At 41.9% G+C, this 15,422-nt stretch overlaps 1 protein-coding gene across 2 annotated transcripts in view; it reads left to right on the forward strand.

Annotated features, from left to right (window-relative positions):
- The first annotated feature begins 218 nt into the window (after nucleotides 1–218).
- LOC109867409 (methyl-CpG-binding domain protein 5-like) overlaps nucleotides 219–15,422 on the forward strand; it is a 59,798-nt gene continuing 44,594 nt past the window's right edge. Inside the window, exon 1 of one of the 2 annotated variants that reach the window (XM_020456561.2) lies at nucleotides 219–585. The gene's annotated coding sequence lies outside the window, so the exon portion shown is untranslated. The remainder of the gene's footprint in view (nucleotides 586–15,422) is intronic. The other variant, XM_031796134.1, reaches the window with a different exon arrangement.

Here is a 15,422-nt window from a genome sequence, read left to right on the forward strand (position 1 = left end):
ATGGAACGCATGCACCATAATACTTTCGAAGATACAAGAATGTTTCAACATGTCTCCTGCTAAATAACTACATTTAAACTTCAATGGCATATGGTCGTCCCAAGGATCCCAGATAGCACAGACCCTTTCTCTAAACCACAATTTACATTGTGTTGCATGGTGGGACACCTTTTTTCCAGGCTCCAGCTGTGGCGCATGCGCGATTTATCTCTCCCATATTTCTATTCCCAACAAGCTCGATAGAAATCGAGCAGTGGCACTTGTACGTGGGAGCGCATTAATCTTGATTTTCAAAGGAATAGCTAACCTGAACCTAGACTTATTTCAACATTTCTCAACACATAATCCTTAAAAGCTAAATGTGGACTATTTAAATGCAAGGCATGGTATTTGGGATATGCTAAAACCTTATTTCTGACTCCTGCCTCTCAGCAACAGACCTCTGCCTGGTCTCTGGCTGTCTCAATTTTGGCCCTGGCTCGACTCGACTGACATTTCTGCAAAGGGCTTCGGTTCATGGTGTTATTTTTACTAAATTCTCGGGTTGCTGGGTGTCGTTTTTGTCATCTGAAAAAGGTAACTAAGGTAAGAGTGTAATATTAGTTTACAAATGTAATATATGTATATATTTTTGCAAACTCTACTGTAGCTGGTTAGCTAGCTAAATGGCTAGCTAAGTTAGCGACTAGTAGCACAACAAAGATGTGGGAAAAAAAACATGTATTCTGTCATGCAGGGACTACTGTTGAAGTTGTAGCTATCTTCACTAAGCGTGTTCTTGGCTGTGAAATTGTTCGTGCTGTGTTTATGTTATGTCATCGTCAATAACAGGGTAGTAAGCGTAGCCAGCAAGTAGCAAGCTCCTTAAGTAAAGGCAGCTAGGTAACTAACATTAGCTAGTAGCCCAATATGTACTCTTAAAGAGCCTACCGTTACTCCTTATTAAAAAGGTCCAAGGACCTTGTTATTTTCAGAGGTAAACAGCCAAGTACTCCATCTAAACGTGTATCTATTCTCAATTGCGATATGATTTTAGAAACATAAAGCCCTTTACTTTCTTATCATATCAACAACAAAAAAATACAAATGAAAAACAAAAATACACTTACTGTCACCAGTGGAGGCTGCTGGAACGGCGCATCAACACATGGAAACCATGTGTTTGATGTATTTGATTCCAATATTCCTATCCAGTCATTACCACGAGCCCGTCCTCCCCAATAAAGGTGCCACCAACTTCCTGTGCTTGGACATTGTTTCATCTGGATTTATCACAGTTGCAGCCGATATTATTTTTCAGTGACGAAGTTTCTGGAGCATGCTAGATAGCAAGGTAATTAACACAGGTGGTCCCTTGGTCTTCGGTCTGTCTTCTGTAAAGTTCTGTAACATGGAGATGGGGCCATGTGGGAACACTAACACTATAAAAGATGTGTCCATTTTAACGTTTTATTTTATCGCTGATACTATCAAAACCGAATCGCAAGCCATGCGTGTTAATGTTCAGATGGAGCGTCTGGATTTAACAAAACTCACACACACTTATGCTGTATTGTACTGTGGTTTCAGAGGAGTGTGGCACAGTAATAATTTACCTGACTTTAATATAATTGTTTTTTGCCCTAAATCCTAATCCTGGATAGTGATGACAATCTCTAACCGTTTGGGTTTTGTACTGTTTGATTTCTAAACCAGATGAGTTTTCAAATGTAAGCAGTTGCCCAATATCATGGTGGGCATGCATGATGTTGGATGCGTTGGAATATAAAGCATGGAGAAGGATAAATTGTCAGCAGGATTATAGTAAAATCAGTTGGGAAATTAATGTTTGCGTTTCAAATACTAAATGTTCAGTGAATGTGAATATATTTAGGTGGTTTAAATGATTAGCCTAACTTTGTAACTAACCTTGTCAAAGTTGACGGTGGCAAGTTCTTGCCAATCCATTATTCTGCTACTAAGTATGAGTGTGAGACATGTTTTCCATAATGTGCCCATTTTATGCATATACCTTCGAACAAAGAACACATCACATTTAGTGTTTCACCATTTATTGAGAACGGAGACATAGCAAACATGTATCAGGCAGTATTTTAAGTATCTAAGTATAGTGTAACCTACCAATCTGTGTACACTGAACAAAAATATAAACGCAACATGCAACAATTTCAAAAATCTGTCAATTGAAATAAATTCATAAGGCCCTAATCTATGGATGTCACATGACTGGGCAGGGGTGCAGCCATGGTTGGGCCTTGTAGGGCATAGGCCCACCCACTGGGGAGCCAGGCCCAGCTAATGAGAATAGCCCCCACCCTCCCGCAGATGAAGAAGCCGGATATGGAGGTCCTGGGCTGGGTTGTTTGGCCGGTTGGATGTACTGACAAATTAACATTCAATTCTCAGGCAACTGCTCTGGTAGACATTACTGCAGTCAGCATGCACTCTCCCTCAAAATTTGAGACATCTGTGGTGATGTGTTGTGTGACAAAACTGCACATTTTAAAGTGGCCTTTTATTGTCCCCAGCACAAGGTGCACCTGTGTAATGATCATGCTGTTTAATCAGCTTCTTGATATGCCACACCTGTCAGGTGAATGAATTATTTTGGCAGAGGAGAAATGATCACTAACAGTGACGTAAACAAATTTGTGCAAAATATTTGAGAGAAATAAGCTTTGTGTATGGAACATTTCAGGGATTTTTGATTTCAGCTCATGAAACATGGGACCAAGACTTTACATGTTGAATTTTATATCTTGGTTCAGTGTATAGGGTTCCACATTTTGGGAAATATTCAGAGGTGGGAATTAACGGGAATATATGGGAATTAACGGAAATTAATATTAATTCCATTTAAATGTAGATGTTTTTTTGCATTGGATATATTTACCATATCATATGTGGATAGAAACATAAACCTTTTACCTTGTCATAGGTAGACATACACTACCGTTCAAAAGTTTGGGGTCACTTAGCCTTTTACAATTATAAACTTAGATTAGCTAACACAACGTTCCATTGGAACACAGGAGTAATGGTTGCTGATAATGGGCCTCAGTATGCCTATGTAGATATATCATAAAAAATCAGCCGTTTCCAGCTACAATAGACATTTACAACATTAACAATGTCCACACTGTATTTCTGATCAATTTGATATTTGAAATTGACCAAAAAAAAGTTTTTCTTTCAGAAACAAAGACATTTCTAATTGATCATTAGAAAACCCTTTTGCTATTATGTTAGCACAGCTGAAAACTTGTTGTGCTGTTTAAAGTAGCAATACAACTGGCCATCTTTAGACTCGTTAAGTATCTAGAGCATCAGCATTTGTGGGTTCAATTACAGGCTCAACATGGCCAGAAACAAAGCACTTTCTTCTGAAACTCGTCAGTCTATTCTTGTTCTTATAAATGAAGGCTATTCCATGCGAGAAATTGCCAAGAAACTGAAGACCTCGTACAATGCTGTGTACTACGCCCTTCACAGAACAGCTCAAACTGGCTCTAACCAGAATAGAAAGAGGAGTGGGAGGCCCCGGTGCACTACTAGCTTTTTCAAGCAGAAATTTGCTTCCTGCAACACTAACTCAAAAAAGTTCTGGGACACTGTAAAGTCCATGGAGAATAAGAACACCTCCTCCCAGCTGCCCACTGCACTGAAGATAGGAAACACTGTCACCACTGATAAATCCACCATAATTGAGAATTTCAATAAGCATTTTTCTACGGCTGGCCATGCTTTCCACCTGGCTACTCCTACCCCGGACAACAGCACTGCACCCCCAACAGCAACTCGCCCAAGCCTTCCCCATTTCTCCTTCTCCCAAATCCATTCAGCTGATGTTCTGAAAGAGCTGCAAAATCTGGACCCCTACAAATCAGCCGGGCTAGACAATCTGGACCCTTTCTTTCTAAAATTATCTGCCGAAATTGTTGCCACCCCTATTACTAGCCTGTTCAACCTCTCTTTCGTGTCGTCTGAGATTCCCAAAGATTGGAAAGCAGCTGCGGTCATCCCCCTCTTCAAAGGGGGGGACACTCTTGACCCAAACTGCTACAGACCTATATCTATCCTACCGTGCCTTTCTAAGGTCTTCGAAAGCCAAGTCAACAAACAGATTACCGACCATTTCGAATCTCACCATACCTTCTCTGCTATGCAATCCGGTTTCAGAGCTGGTCATGGGTGCACCTCAGCCACGCTCAAGGTCCTAAACGATATCTTAACCGCCATCGATAAGAAACATTACTGTGCAGCCGTATTCATTGATCTGGCCAAGGCTTTCGACTCTGTCAATCACCATATCCTCATCGGCAGACTCGACAGCCTTGGTTTCTCAAATGATTGCCTCGCCTGGTTCACCAACTACTTCTCTGATAGAGTTCAGTGTGTCAAATCGGAGGGTCTGCTGTCCGGACCTCTGGCAGTCTCTATGGGGGTGCCACAGGGTTCAATTCTTGGACCGACTCTCTTCTCTGTATACATCAATGAGGTCGCTCTTGCTGCTGGTGAGTCCCTGATCCACCTCTACGCAGACGACACCATTCTGTATACTTCCGGCCCTTCTTTGGACACTGTGTTAACAACCCTCCAGGCAAGCTTCAATGCCATACAACTCTCCTTCCGTGGCCTCCAATTGCTCTTAAATACAAGTAAAACTAAATGCATGCTCTTCAACCGATCGCTACCTGCACCTACCCGCCTGTCCAACATCACTACTCTGGACGGCTCTGACTTAGAATACGTGGACAACTACAAATACTTAGGTGTCTGGTTAGACTGTAAACTCTCCTTCCAGACCCATATCAAACATCTCCAATCCAAAGTTAAATCTAGAATTGGCTTCCTATTTCGCAACAAAGCATCCTTCACTCATGCTGCCAAACATACCCTTGTAAAACTGACCATCCTACCAATCCTCGACTTTGGCGATGTCATTTACAAAATAGCCTCCAATACCCTACTCAACAAATTGGATGCAGTCTATCACAGTGCAATCCGTTTTATCACCAAAGCCCCATATACTACCCACCATTGCGACCTGTACGCTCTCGTTGGCTGGCCCTCGCTTCATACTCGTCGCCAAACCCACTGGCTCCATGTCATCTACAAGACCCTGCTAGGTAAAGTCCCCCCTTATCTCAGCTCGCTGGTCACCATAGCATCTCCCACCTGTAGCACACGCTCCAGCAGGTATATCTCTCTAGTCACCCCCAAAACCAATTCTTTCTTTGGCCGCTTCTCCTTCCAGTTCTCTGCTGCCAATGACTGGAACGAACTACAAAAATCTCTGAAACTGGAAACACTTATCTCCCTCACTAGCTTTAAGCACCAACTGTCAGAGCAGCTCACAGATTACTGCACCTGTACATAGCCCACCTATAATTTAGCCCAAACAACTACCTCTTTCCCAACTGTATTTAATTTTAATTTATTTATTTATTTTGCTCCTTTGCACCCCATTATTTTTTATTTCTACTTTGCACATTCTTCCATTGCAAAACTACCATTCCAGTATTTTACTTGCTATATTGTATTTACTTTGCCATCATGGCCTTTTTTGCCTTTACCTCCCTTCTCACCTCATTTGCTCACATTGTATATAGACTTGTTTATACTGCATTATTGACTGTATGTTGGTTTTTACTCCATGTGTAACTCTGTGTCGTTGTATCTGTCGAACTGCTTTGCTTTATCTTGGCCAGGTCGCAATTGTAAATGAGAACTTGTTCTCAACTTGCCTACCTGGTTAAATAAAGGTAAAATAAAATAAATTAAAAAAAACTGAGCAAAAGGCCAAGTACATTAGTGTCGAAGGCCAGCATCCCGGAGTCGCCTCTTCACTGTTGACGTTGACACTGTTGTTTTGCAGGTACTATTTAATGAAGCTGCCAGTTGAGGACTTGTGAGGCGTCGGTTTCTCAAACTAGACACTAATGTACTTGTCCTCTTGCTCAGTTGTGCATCGAGGCCTCCCGCCTCTGTACGCCTATGTAGATGTTCCACAAAAGAATCTGCCATTTCCAGCTACAGTAGTCATTTACAACATTGACAATGGCTACACTGTATTTCTGATCAATTTGATGTTGTTTTAATGGACAAAAAATGTGATTTTCTTTCAAAAACAAGGGAATTTCTAAGTGACCCCAAACTTTTGAATGATAGTGTAATTGCAAATGATTAAATCCTTCCAATAGAAATAATAAAAAACAATTTAGTTACGAATTGAACTTTAATTAAATGAGTTGACTCTTCACATTATTGAATGATCCCCAATGATTTATCGCATCTCCCCAAAACGTTTTCAATATACTCTAAATACTGATACTCTAGTATCTAAATGATACTCTAGAAACAAAAGCTTTGGTTGTCTTCCTCTCAGGCTTCCATGTCTTCTCCCTGGACCTCCTCAATGTCCACCTCTTGAACAACAGACTCTGAGGCATCATCTTTACTGTCACTTTCCAACCTTGTTGAGGGTGGCTCGTTGTCAGGATCAAAAAGCCTCAAATATGCCCGGATGGCCATCAATCTTTCAACCCTTGTATTGGTCAGTCTGTTGCGTGCTTTGGTGTGTGTGTTCCCAAACAAGGACCAGTTGCGCTCTGAGGCGGCTGATGTTGGTGGGATTTGGAGGATGATGGAGGCAACAGGGGAAAGAGCCTCAGATCCACAAAGTCCCTTCCACCAGGTGGCTGAGATATGTTGGCACGACTGCCATATTGCATCTCCATCCCAAAGCCCTTGCTTGGAAGTGTACTTCGCCAGACTGCCAAGAACCTTGCCCTCATCCAGACCAAGGTGGTGAGACACAGTAGTGATGACTCCATAGGGCTTGTTGATCTCTGCCCCAGACAGGATGCTCTTGCCAGCATACCTGGGGTCCAACATGTAACGCTGCGGCGTGTATGGGCTTCAGGCAGAAGTCTTCACGCTTTTTGATGTATTTCAGAACTCCAGTTTCCCCCTGCTTGGAGCAACAGTGAGGTGGGCAGAGCAGTATGTATTTAATCTCCTACATCTGCAAGCAGACTCTGAACATCAGATAGGATGGCATTGTCTCCCTCAATCCGTGCAATGGCTACTGCTATAGGTTTCAGGCTGCTTTACCACTCTTTCCCAAAATACATCATCCAGGAGGATCCTCTTGATGGGGCTGTCCATATCGGCAGACTGTGATATGGCCATTTCTTGGAGAGACTCCTTCCCCTCCACGCCACCCCATTGGGTGTTGCTGGGCAGCTTCAATTTGGTGCTCTTATTCTTCTCACTTTGCTTGGTGAGTTACATTGCTGCTATAACTTGATGACCCTTCACATACCTAACCATTTCATTGGCTCTATTGTAGTGTATCCATTGTTTTCAGTGCCATGATGTCCTTGAGGAGCAGATTCAATGCATGAGCAGCACAGCCAATGGGTGTGATGTGAGGGTAGGACTCCTCCACTTCAGACCATGCAGCCATCATGTTCGCAGCATTATCTGTCACCAGTGCAAATACTTTCTGTGGTCCAAGGTCATTGATGACTGCCTTCAGCTCATCTGCAATGTAGAGACCAGTGTGTCTGTTGTCCCTTGTGTATGTGCTCTTGTAGAATACTGGTTGAGGGGTGGAGATGATGTAGTTAATTATTCCTTGCCCACGAACATTCAACCATCCATCAGAGATGATTGCAATACAGTCTGCTTTCTCTGATTTTCTGAACTCTGCATCCATAAATGAGTAGATAAAGCATGTCTGGTTGGAGGGGTGTATGCTGGGCGAAAAACATTCAGAAATCTCTTCCAATACACATTTCCTGAGAGCATCAGAGGTTAACCAGTTGCATACACAGCTCGAGCAAGACATTCATCGGCATTTCTCTGACTACGTTCCTCCATTGAGTCAAAAAACCTTCTGATTCCAGGAGGACCATGAGCTGTTGCCATCGATAAGGTATCTGATTCATCATTTTCACCTCGATAAAAGTCCCTCTACCTCAACAAATACAATTCCATGTACAGATAAATAGTTAACCTCTTTGGGGTAGGTGGGACGCTAGAGTCCCACTGGCCAACATCCGGTGAAATTGCAGAGCGCAAAATTCGTCATATTAAACATTCATGAAAATTTTAGTTTTATACATCAGTTAAAAGCTTAACTTGGGGCCTCCCGGGTGGCGCAGTGGTCTAGGGCGCTGTATCACAGCGCTAGCTGTGCCACCAGAGGCTCTGGGTTTGTGTCCAGGCTCTGTCGCAGCCGGCCGCGACCGGGAGGTCCGTCGTCCGGTTTAGGGAGGGTTTGGCTGGTAGGGATATCCTTGTCTCATCGCGCACCAGCGATTCCTGTGGCGGGCCGGGCGTAGTGCACGGCCAGGTCGCCAGGTGCACGGTGTTTCCTCCGACACATTGGTGTGGCTGGCTTCTGGGTTGGATGCGCGCTGTGTTAAGAAGCAGTGCGGCTTGGTTGGGTTGTGTTTCGGAGGATGCATGGCTTTCGACCTTTGTCTCTCCCGAGCCCGTACGGGAGTTGTAGCGATGAGACAAGATAGTAATTACAACGAAATTGGGAAGAAAAGGGGGTAAAATTAGAAAATGAAAAAGAAAAAACGCTTAACGCTTTGTCAGATTTCAAAAAGGCTTTATGGCGAAAGCATACGATTAACTGAGGACAGCGCCCCGCATACAAAAGTATTAAAAACAGGTGTCATGAAAGTCAGAAATAGCAATAAAATAAATCACTTACCTTTGTGCAAGCCAAAGGGTCCCAGCTACATCACAAATGGTTGTTTTGTTCGATAAATTCCTTTTTATCCCCAAAAAATCTGTTTATTTGGTGAGCTTGACTCAGTAATCCACGTTCAAAATGCATACAAATTAATCCCAAAGGTTACCAATAAACATTTCTAATCAATCCTCAGGTACCCTACTATGTAAATAAAATAACATTTAAGGCGGAGAATAGTATGTTCAATACCGGAGATAAATAATGAAGTGCGTGCCCTCATCCACGCGCGCCACAACACTACAACCAAAATGGGAGCCACTTTGAAAAAAATTCAAATTCTAGCTAATAAAAAAATTTAAAAAGCCTGAAACTCTTTCTAAAGACTACTGGAAGTCATAGGAACTGCAATCTGGGAGGTATTCCATTGATTTCCCCATAGACAGGTATTTTAAATGGTGTCACCTCCCCCCAAAAAATCCGGATTGGTTCTCTTCGGGTTTTCGTTTGCTATATCAGTTCTGTTATACTCAGACATTATTTTAACAGTTTGGGGAACTTTTTAGAGAGTTTTCTATCCAATACTACTAATTATATGCATATCCTAGCTTCTGGGCCTGAGTAGCAGGCAGTTTACTTTGGGCACCTCATTCATCCAAATTTCCGAATACTGCCCCCTACCCCAAAGAAGTTAAGCGGTTAGGTTAAACAACTCCTTTTGTAAGATAAATGTTTTAAAATTAAACATGTATGGAAACAAACAAATTAACATTCCTCAGTTAGCAGGCTCAAACAAGCTAAAACCCATGTGGTAGCAAAAATGAACTAGCTGAAATTGTTAACAAGTTAGAAATGATTTCAACACACTTTGCTGTAGGCTACCATTAACCAGTTAACAAAAAATCATGTATGTAACAAAATATATTCGCCCCACCCAGTATTGTAATCAAAAATTTACCAGAAAGCATGTAGTCCTTGGCTCAGACTGTGTTGAAGTGTGGGCTCAATAGCATCTCATTAGTGTGCAAGATTTTGAGAATCAGTTGTACATGTGATGGAAGAGTGCACTGCACATGTGATGGAAGAATGCACTGTGCAAGTAAGGGTTGCAATTCCATTGAATTCGGGATAGTTTAACCAAAATATGCCACAAGACCTAGAATTGCCTTGTGTATCCCACAAAATAGGTTAACTGTTATACGCTAACTTTTTTTGGATGAATTTAAGCAAAATTCCCAGGCTTAACTTCCCATAGAAAATGTCAGAAAAAAATCTGGAAATTTCACGGAAAGTTTCCCACCATTTGCAACTCTATCAGTGTATATAGAGCAGCATTTCCTAAACTCGATCTTTGGGTTTAGCCTGAGCCTCTAATGGAGACTGTAGAACTGTCATCAACACATGCTTCAGTATCCCCCCCTCTCTTATGGAGCATTACTGTTCCCAGGCCACATAGGTGTATCAAAAGGATCCCACCCTGGTCACCAGTGTAGCCTATGGATGTAGAGTGAGAGAAGTGCCTTAGCATAAGGCAATTTTAAGATCGTGTGGTCCAGAGATGAGAACTCTGCTATCTACGGCAAAAGCCTGTACTCCTGACAGGGACAATAGAATTCATCACAGCATGTTACAATAGTAAATATAATTTGTCACCTCAACCTAATTCTCTATAGAATTTAGTCTTTGATATGCTCTAACAAGCATTGTTTGTATGGTCAACTTACACACAGTTCTGACACAAACATTTACCCCTCCAGACATGCCACTAGTGGTCTTTTCACAATCCCCAAATCAAGAACAAATTCAAGAAAGCATACAGTATTTTATATAGAGCCATTATTGCATGGAACTCCCTTCTATCTCATATTGCTCAAATGAACATGAAATGAAAATGATGAAGCAACACTTCACAGCACAACGCCTCTCCCCTAATTTACCTAGATATTTTGTGTGTGTGTATTTATATGGAGGCTATGCGTGCAATTTTTAAATATATGATCTTAAGCAGTTCTTGTCTATTATTATGCAATGTTTCGTGTGGACCCCAGGAAGAGTAGCAGTTGCTTTCGCAAACAGCTATTCTAATATAATACCAAGCATGTATATCAGTAGTTGGTGGTCTTCAACTCTTAAAAATTCACTAGACTCTTTAAGACAGGCTGTGTCACAACCGGCCGTGATTGGGAATCCCATAGGAAGGCGCACAAATTGGCCCAGCATCGTCTGGGTTTGGCCGGTGTAGCCCGTCATTGTAAATAAGAATTTGTTCTTAACTGACTTGCCTAGTTAAATAAATACAATGAAACTAAAAAAGACAACCCAGAAAAAAAAGACAACAGGCAAATGCCATGTGGTCTCAATGTCTAATAGTGACATTAGGGCTAGTTCAAACTGCAGTAGGATGGTTCTCCTCACAGGTGAGTGAATCAGCTAAGCCAGTGCTTGGTGAATAGCAATTGGTTGATCTCTGGGAGCAGGACACAGGAGAGGAGAGCTGAATAGATCATGGGAGACAAAAGTGAGAGAAGAATAAATCAAAGAAATCATCACTGCAAAGGGTTGTAGTTGATGAGCTTGAAATGAACATCCTGACAGACTAAAAAAAACAGCTAGGATAAGGATAGAGGCAGGGTGCTCTGCATCCTACTTTGATTTAGCTACAGATTGTACACCAGATAATGTGATATAACCAAATATTTTTGGTATCATTACTGATTTTACAAGTTTACCTATATAAAAGCAGCCATAGATTCGATACTCTCTTTGTTCTCGATTCTGGAAAACAGTTATCTTATCGACTGCCTTCAGAATGTATTTATACCCATAGACTTATTCACCATTTTGTAGTTACAGCCTGAATTCAAATGGTTAAATTAATTGGGTTTTTTTCTCAACCATTCACACTCAATACCCCATAATGACAAAGTGAAAACATGTTTTTAGAAACTTTAGCAAATATATTGAAAATGAAATGCAGTTATAACTCATTTACATAAGTTTTCACACCCCTGGCGGCGATTACAGCTTTGAGTGGTCTTGGGTATGTCTGTATCAACTTTGCACATCTGGATTTGGCAATTTTCTCCCATTCTTTGTTACAGTTTTTCTCAACCTGTATTAAAGGGTAACTTTCAACCCCAATTTCAGCCTTTGCCCAACTCCTTCAAATTTTCTGAAAAAAATGTATTCAAGTGAGAAGGGGGGGGGTTGCTCATAAATATAAATTTTGGGGGTGGGTAAACATATATTTTTACCTCATCCCAACACTTTCTCACTAAACAATACTTACCACTGGCATGCTCATGCTCTGATAATACAATTATGTGCCTCTCGAGCAAATATTGCTCTGGAGAGTTTGCTTACAGTGGTATGGTACCAAGTTCCTGACATCTATCGCCACTCGTGGTGTAAGTTTGAATCCTCCATGGGACACAAAAATCATTGAAATGGGCCGCTAGGGGAACCATGTGCAACTGACGTGTTTTCTGTTTGCTCCCGCAGTATTCTTAAAGTTTATGGGAATTTTGCAGCAAAATCATATTTATTTTCAAATATTCGTTTGGTGATCCTTTTACGTAATACCCAAGACTACTTTGCTTTCAAATGTCAGCATGTCGACGAAACACATGAGGCAAAAAACACGACTTTGAGAACCCGGCCTACAAGACCCATTTTTACCGCCGCCCTTTCCTGAGTCTAAGGGCCCAGATACTCACACTTTACCCGGGGGTGCGGCTTTGCCTGGTGGCTCTGAAATTAACATTCTCGAGGCCATCAAGCTACTATGCTCGGAGATAGTTGAGATGAAAACGGAGGTAGTTGCTACGATTGAGGCTTCTCATACTTTAAAAGCAGATTTAACTATCCTGCGGAACGAGACGGTGCCAGCTATCACATCACTCAAAACAACAACAGAGTTTCACACCATGACAATTGCAGCACTGGAGACCTCCGCTACCAGTGTCTCCGACCTGACTACCATAAAATGGTAGGCTGCGTATCTGAAAAAGGTATAGGAGAGCCATGTAAGCTTAGAGGGATTTTCTCGCCGCAATAACCTGAGACTGGTATTGGTCCCAGAGTAAGCGGAAATGCCTCGCGCCACGGATATAATCTCTGGGCAGCTACTGAAGGATGTTCTTGCCATGGATGAGAAGCCCCGGGACAGTGAGAGGCCCAGTGACATCATTCTTCGAGTGCACTTTTTCCATGAGAAGGAGATTCTCCAAGGAGCCCGCAATAGCACTCTGAGCTTTCAAGGACAGAGCTTCTCTATCTACCAGGACTACTTCCCCACTGTGTCCAAGCAGCACGCAGCTTTCGGACAGACCAAACGTCTACTACGGGACCATCCAGGAGTGAAGTAGGGACCGCTATTCCCGGCCCGTCTATGGCTTTCTCATGATGGAAAAGACTACACCTTTGATTCTCCGGAAGAGGCTATGGGTCCCATTCAACTCCACATCAAGAAGTCAAATCAAATGTATTTATGTAGTCCTTCGTACATCAGCTGATATCTCAAAGTTCTGTACACAAACCCAGCCTAAAACCCCAAACAGCAAGCAATGCAGGTGTAGAAGCACGATGGCTAGGAAAAAACTCCCTAAAAAGGCCAAAACCTAGGAAGAAACCTAGAGAGGAACCAGGCTATGAGGGGTGGCCAGTCCTCTTCTGGCTGTGCCGAGGGGAGATTATAACAGACCATGGCCAAGATGTTCAAATGTTCATAAATGACCAGCATGGTGAAATAATAATAATAATAATAATCACAGGATGAACAGTTGAAACTGGAGCAGCAGCACGTCCAGGTGGACTGGGGACAGCAAGGAGTCATCATGCCAGGTAGTCCTGAGGCATGGTCCTAGGGCTCAGGTCCCCCGAGAGAAAGAGAGAATTAGAGAGAGCATACTTAAATTCACACAGGACACCGGATAAGACAGGAGAAGTACTCCAGATATAACAAACTGACCCTAGCCCCCCGACACATAAACTACTGCAGCATAAATACTGGAGGCTGAGACTTGCTCATTGATCAGCAACTGTTGCTTGCTAACTGTGGATAGTAAGTAAGTAGCCCACCTGTGGTTCCACTATCTTTAGTTATAACTGTATTATTCCTGTTTGAGAGTTCGTGAACCCACTCAGGCTTATTTGATGTGATCTAATGTTTTGATCATCTAGTGTGCTTGCCTTAACACTGTCATTTTTATTTAATTGTATTAAAGGGTTTACGTAATTCCTTTGTTTACGTATTGTCTCATTGACCCCAAAATATTTTGGGTTATTTGTTTACCACATCTGTTTGTCTCGACCGAGTAAACCAGTAAATGTTCCGAGGCTACAGGTTTTTGGGGGTTCTTCACTTCAATGTTCAAGGTTTTTAACGTCATTTATACGCAGCAAACTTTAAACATTGTACAGACATAGTTTTGTGGTCTTGGCTGTACGTTGTCACATCGTCCAACTAGACTATAATGTTTTAATTAATTGTTTTGGGTCGTTTTTACTATGTTCTTCTTACTTCAAATGAGAGGTTTTGGGTTGAGCCTTGATGTTTTATTTATTTTCTCTCTCAATACATGTTATAATACTGGGAACATAATTTTATACAACTACAAGTGGTGCTTTTCTAATTTCGTTTGCACATGGGATTGACTTAAAAAAACATGTATTTACTGCTTGTTTCTCTAACAAAGAACGCTACTTTAAAAGGCTGTACTGTGGGTTTATCACCACACTCTCACAGACATACTGTGCAAAGAAAATATGTTCTATTTAGTCTTGTGCCTCATTGGGGAGATATTGTCTGGGATGGGGGGGGAGGTTGAATTGTTCAGTTCTGATGTTGTCATTCTGTCTTTTTCCCAAGTGTCTTACACCGTACATTATTACTGAGACAATTTATCCTTGGGTTTTTGGGTGTTCATTGCTTTTCCACTCTGTGCTCTAATGACAGGGTGGTATAACGGGAGTGCTCATGGTGGCCAAAATAATACCATCAAGTATATTTCGTTGAACATCAAAGGGGCTAACAACCCTGTGAAATGTTGGAGGGTGCTGAGACAAGCTCGTATGTGTTCTCAATGGCGTCTTAACTCAATTTTACTCTCAGATAAGGAGTTTGTCCATTTCATGTCTTCTGAAATAATCTTATTCCTTATTAATTCAACCCCAGGTATGTCCTGCTCTTCCATATTGGAAGTCCCTCAAAGCATACCTACTTGTCCAAATTATACAGCCAACAAAAACAAATCTTGCTCTTTGAGACCTGAGCGAAGCCATAGCTACATTGGATGAGAAGTATGCTACAGATCCTTCCTCTGATCTATATAAAGAACGCCAGCTACTCAAATCTGAATTTGATGAGCTCTCTACCAGACAAGCTGAACAATTACTCTTACGAGCTCGATGCAGTGTTTTGAGCAAGGCGACAAGGCCAATAAACTCCTTGCACATTAGATCCGAAAATCTGAGGCCTCACGTTTAATCCCACAAATAAGGACCCTGTCTGGTGCTACCACAGTTATACATAAAGAGATCAATTCAAACAGTTTTACTCTGCGCTATACACCTCTGAATCTCCTCAAGACCCCTTGTTGATTAATTTGTTCTTCGATGGTCTGAATATGCCTTCAATTGATAGACTCCCATGATGGTTTAGAAGAAGAATTTACACCTGAGGAGATTGCAACTGCAGTGTTCACAATAAAAA

Source organism: Oncorhynchus kisutch, linkage group LG2, assembly GCF_002021735.2.
Source record: "Oncorhynchus kisutch isolate 150728-3 linkage group LG2, Okis_V2, whole genome shotgun sequence".
NCBI classification, from domain to species: Eukaryota; Metazoa; Chordata; class Actinopteri; order Salmoniformes; family Salmonidae; genus Oncorhynchus; species Oncorhynchus kisutch.